Here is a 7,077-nt window from a genome sequence, read left to right on the forward strand (position 1 = left end):
ATATTATGACAGACCAGCTAGATCTACTGTCTCTATTAATTATGACAGACCAGCTAGATCTACTGTCTCTATTATTTATGACAGACCAGCTAGATCTACTGTCTCTATTATATTATGACAGACCAGCTAGATCTACTGTCTCTATTATATTATGACAGACCAGCTAGATCTACTGTCTCTATTATATTATGACAGACCAGCTAGATCTACTGTCTGTCTCTTTATATTATGACAGACCAGCTAGATCTACTGTCTCTTTTATTATGACAGACCAGCTAGATCTACTGTCTCTATTATATTATGACAGACCAGCTAGATCTACTGTCTCTATTATATTATGACAGACCAGCTAGATCTATTACTGTCTCTATTCTATATTATGACAGACCAGCTAGATCTACTGTCTCTATTATATTATGACAGACCAGCTAGATCTACTGTCTCTATATATTATGACAGACCAGCTAGATCTACTGTCTCTGTCTCTATTATATTATGACAGACCAGCTAGATCTACTGTCTCTATTATATTATGACAGACCAGCTAGATCTACTGTCTCTATTATATTATGACAGACCAGCTAGATCTACTGTCTCTATTATATTTGACAGACCAGCTAGATCTACTGTCTCTATTATATATGACAGACCAGCTAGATCTACTGTCTCTATTATATTATGACAGACCAGCTAGATCTACTGTCTCTATTATATTATGACAGACCAGCTAGATCTACTGTCTCTATTATATTATGACAGACCAGCTAGATCTACTGTCTCTATTATATTATGACAGACCAGCTAGATCTACTGTCTCTATTATATTATGACAGACCAGCTAGATCTACTGTCTCTATTATATTATGACAGACCAGCTAGATCTACTGTCTCTATTATATTATGACAGACCAGCTAGATCTACTGCTCTATTATATTATTATGACAGACCAGCTAGATCTACTGTCTCTATTATATTATGACAGACCAGCTAGATCTACTGTCTCTATTATATTATGACAGACCAGCTAGATCTACTGTCTCTATTATAATATGACAGACCAGCTAGATCTACTCTGTCTCTATTATATTATGACAGACCAGCTAGATCTACTGTCTCTTATATTATGACAGACCAGCTAGATCTACTGTCTCTATTATATTATGAGACCAGCTAGATCTACTGTCTCTATTATATTATGACAGACCAGCTAGATCTACTGTCTCTATTTATTATGACAGACCAGCTAGATCTACTGTCTCTATTATATTATGACAGACCAGCTAGATCTACTGTCTCTATTATATTATGACAGACCAGCTAGATCTACTGTCTCTATTATATTATGACAGACCAGCTAGATCTACTGTCTCTATTATATTATGACAGACCAGCTAGATCTACTGTCTCTATTATATTATGACAGACCAGCTAGATCTACTGTCTCTATTATATTATGACAGACCAGCTAGATCTACTGTCTCTATTATAATATGACAGACCAGCTAGATCTACTGTCTCTATTATATTATGACAGACCAGCTAGATCTACTGTCTCTATTATATTATGACAGACCAGCTAGATCTACTGTCTCTATTATATTATGACAGACCAGCTAGATCTACTGTCTCTATTATATTATGACAGACCAGCTAGATCTACTGTCTCTATTATATTATGACAGACCAGCTAGATCTACTGTCTCTATTATATTATGACAGACCAGCTAGATCTACTGTCTCTATTATATTATGACAGACCAGCTAGATCTACTGTCTCTATTATATTATGACAGACCAGCTAGATCTACTGTCTCTCTATATATTATGACGACAGACCAGCTAGATCTACTGTCTCTATTATATTATGACAGACCAGCTAGATCTACTGTCTCTATTCTATTATTTATGACAGACCAGCTAGATCTACTGTCTCTATTATATTATGACAGACCAGCTAGATCTACTGTCTCTATTATATTATGACAGACCAGCTAGATCTACTGTCTCTACTGTCTCTATTATATTATGACAGACCAGCTAGATCTACTGTCTCTATTATATTATGACAGACCAGCTAGATCTACTGTCTCTATATTTTATGACAGACCAGCTAGATCTACTGTCTCTATTATATTATGACAGACCAGCTAGATCTACTGTCTCTATTATATTATGACAGACCAGCTAGATCTACTGTCTCTTATTTTTTGACAGACCAGCTAGATCTACTGTCTCTATTATATTATACAGACAGACCAGCTAGATCTACTGTCTCTATTATATTATGACAGACCAGCTAGATCTACTGTCTCTATTATATTATGACAGACCAGCTAGATCTACTGTCTCTATTATATTATGACAGACCAGCTAGATCTACTGTCTCTATTATATTATGACAGACCAGCTAGATCTACTGTCTCTATTATATTATGACAGACCAGCTAGATCTACTGTCTCTATTATATATGACAGACCAGCTAGATCTACTGTCTCTATTATATTATGACAGACCAGCTAGATCTACTGTCTCTATTATATTATGACAGACCAGCTAGATCTACTGTCTCTATTATATTATGACAGACCAGCTAGATCTACTGTCTCTATTATATTATGACAGACCAGCTAGATCTACTGTCTCTATTATATTATGAAGACCAGCTAGATCTACTGTCTCTATTATATTATGACAGACCAGCTAGATCTACTGTCTCTTATTTATGACAGACCAGCTAGATCTACTGTCTCTATTTCTATATATTATGACAGACCAGCTAGATCTACTGTCTCTATTATATTATGACAGACCAGCTAGATCTACTGTCTCTATTATATTATGACAGACCAGCTAGATCTACTGTCTCTATTATATATATGACAGACCAGCTAGATCTGTGTCTCTATTATATTATGACAGACCAGCTAGATCTAGTTAACAGCTGATCTACTGTCTCTATTCATAATATGACGGACCAGCTAGATTCATTGTCTCTATTTAATATGACGACCAGCTAGATCTACTGTTCTCTATTATATTATGACAGACCAGCTAGTTATCTACTGTCTCTATTATAATAAAACGGACAAGCTAGATCTACGTCTCTATTAATAATATGACAGACCAGCTAGATCAACTCTCTCTAATTATATTATGACAGATCAAAAGCTAGAATCTACTGTCTTATTGGAATATGACGGACAAGCTAGACTATTTTCTCTATTATATATGACCGACCAGCTAGATCTACTGTCTTATTATATTATGACATGACCAGCTAGATTACTGTCTCTATTATATTATGACAGACCTAGCTAGATCTAACCTGTCTCTATTATAATATGACATTACAGCTAGATCTACTGTCTCTATATATTATGACAGACAGCTAGATCTACTGTCTCTATTAATATTAGACAGACGCAGCTAGATTACTGTCTCTATTATAATATGACATACAGCTAGATCTACTGTCTTTATTATATTATGAAAGACCAGCTAGATCTACTGTCTCTATTAATTCTGAAAGACCAGTAGATCTACTGTCTCTATTAATATTATGACAGACCAGCTAGATCTACTGTTTCTATTATATTATTGCAACCCAGCTAGATCTACTTGTCTCTATTATATTATGACAGACCAGCTAGATCTACTGTCTCTATTGTATATGACAAGACCAGGCTTAGATCTACTGTCTCTATTATATTAGACAGACCAGCTAAATCTACTGTCTCTATTATTATTGACAGACCAGCTAGATCTACTGTCTCTATTATATTATGACAGACCAGCTAGATCTACTGTCTCTATTTATTATGACAGACCAGCTAGATCTACTGTCTCTTATTATTATGACAGACCAGCTAGATCTACTGTCTCTATTATATATGAAGACCAGCTAGATCTTACTGTCTCTATTATATTATGACAGACCAGCTAGATCTACTGTCTCTATTATAATATGACAGACCAGCTAGATCTACTGTCTCTATTATATTATGACAGACCAGCTAGATCTACTGTCTCTATTATAATATGACAGACCATGCTAGATCTACTGTCTCTTATTATATTATGACAGACCAGCTAGATCTACTGTCTCTAATTATATTATGACAGACCAGCTAGATCTACTGTCTCTATTATATTATGACAGACCAGCTAGATCTACTGTCTCTATTATATTATGACAGACCAGCTAGATCTAGCTGTCTCTATTATATTATGACAGACCAGCTAGATCTACTGTCTCTATTATATTATGACAGACCAGCTAGATCTACTGTCACTATTATATTATGACAGACCAGCTAGATCTACTGTCTCTATTATATTATGACAGACCAGCTAGATCTACTGTCTCTATTATATTATGACAGACCAGCTAGATCTACTGTCTCTATTATATATGACAGACCAGCTAGATCAACTCTCTCTATTATATTATGAGACCAGCTAGATCTACTGTCTCTATTATATATGACAGACCAGCTAGATCTACTGTCTCTATTATATATGACAGACCAGCTAGATCTACCCTGTCCTCTATTATATTATGACAGAGCCAGCTAGATCTACTGTTCTCTATTATATATGACAGACCAGCTAGATCTATGTCTCTATATTATATGACAGAACCAGCTAGAATCTACTGTCTCTATTATATTATGACAGACAGCTAGATCTACTGTCTCTATTATTATTATGACAGGACAGCTAGATCTACTGTCTCTATTATAATATGACAGACCAGCTAGATCTACTGTCTCTATTATATTATGACAGACCAGCTAGATACTGTCTCTATTAATATTATGACAGACCAGCTAGATCTACTGTCTCTATTATATTATGACAGACCAGCTAGATTACTGTCTCTATTATATTATGACAGACCAGCTAGATCTACTGTCTCTATTATATTATGACAGACCAGCTAGATCTACTGTCTCTATTATATTATGACAGACCAGCTAGATCTACTGTCTCTATTATATTATGACAGACCAGCTAATCTATCTACTGTCTCTATTATATTATGACAGACCAGCTAGATCTACTGTCTCTATTATATTATGACAGACCAGCTAGATCTACTGTCTGTCTCTATTATTATGACAGACCAGCTAGATCTACTGTCTCTATTATATTATGACAGACCAGTAGATCTACTGTCTCTATTATATTATGACAGACAGCTATATTTACTGTCTCTTATATTATGACAGACCAGCTAGATCTACTGTCTCTATTATATTATGACAGACCAGCTAGATCTACTGTCTCTATTATATTATGACAGACCAGCTAGATCTACTCTCGTCTCTATTATATTATGACAGACCAGCTAGATCTACTGTCTCTATATTATGACAGACCAGCTAGATCTACTGTCTCTATTATATATGACAGACCAGCTAGATCTACTGTCTCTATTATATTGGACAGACCAGCTAGATCTACTGTCTCTATTATATTATGACAGACCAGCTAGATCTACTGTCTATTTATATTATGACAGACCAGCTAGATCTACTGTCTCTATTATATTATGACAGACCAGCTAGATCTACTGTCTCTATTATATTATGACAGACCAGCTAGATCTACTGTCTCTATTATATTATGACAGACCAGCTAGATCTACTGTCTCTATTATATTATGACAGACCAGCTAGATCTACTGTCTCTATTATATTATGACAGACCAGCTAGATCTACTGTCTCTATTTATTATGACAGACCAGCTAGATCTACTGTCTCTATTATATTATGACAGACCAGCTAGATCTACTGTCTCTATTATATATGATGACAGACCAGCTAGATCTACTGTCTCTATTATATTATGACAGACCAGCTAGATCTACTGTCTCTATTATATTATGACAGACCAGCTAGATCTACTGTCTCTGTGTCTCTATTATATTATGACAGACCAGCTAGATCTACTGTCTCTATTATATTATGACAGACCAGCTAGATCTACTGTCTCTATTATATTATGACAGACCAGATCTACTGTCTCTCTGTCTCTATTATATATGACAGACCAGCTAGATTACGTCCCTATTATTTATGACAGACCAGCAGAATATGTCTCTTATTATAGAATGACAGACCAGCTAGATCTACTGTCTCTATTTATATGACAGACCAGCTTGATCTGCGGTCTCTATTTTATATGACAGGACCCGCTAGATCTACAATGTCTCTAGTTATAATATGACAGACCAGCTAGATATATCTACTGTCTCTATTATATTATGACAGACCAGCTAGATCTACTGTCTCTATTAATTATGACAGACCAGCTAGATCTACTGTCTCTATTATATTATGACAGACCAGCTAGATCTACTGTCTCTATTCTATATAAATATGACAACAGCTAGATCTACTGTCTCTATTATATTATGACAGACCAGCTAGATCTACTGTCTCTATTATATTATGACAGACCAGCTAGATCTACTGTCTATTATATTATGACAGACCAGCTAGATCTACTGTCTCTATTATATTATGACAGACCAGCTAGATCTACTGTCTCTATTATATTATGACAGACCAGCTAGATCTCTCTCTGTCTCTATTATAATTATGACAGACCAGCTAGATCTACTGTCTCTTTTATATTATGACAGACCAGCTAGATCTACTGTCTCTATTATATTATGACACAGACCAGCTAGATCTACTGTCTACATTATATTATGACAGACCAGCTAGATCTACTACTCTATTATATTATGACAACAGACCAGCTAGATCCAGCTAGCTCTCTCTTCTCTATATATTATGACAGACCAGCTAGATCTACTGTCTCTATTATATTATGACAGACCAGCTAGATCTACTGTCTCTATTAAATTACAGACCAGCTAGATCTACTGTCTCTATTATATTATGACAGACCAGCTAGATCTACTGTCTCTATTATATTATGACAGACCAGCTAGATCTACTGTCTCTATTATATTATGACAGACCAGCTAGATCTACTGTCTCTATTATATTATGACAGACCAGCTAGATCTACTGTCTCTATTATATTATGACAGACCAGCTA

Source organism: Oncorhynchus kisutch, linkage group LG29 (genome assembly GCF_002021735.2).
Source record: "Oncorhynchus kisutch isolate 150728-3 linkage group LG29, Okis_V2, whole genome shotgun sequence".
Taxonomy (NCBI): Eukaryota; Metazoa; Chordata; class Actinopteri; order Salmoniformes; family Salmonidae; genus Oncorhynchus; species Oncorhynchus kisutch.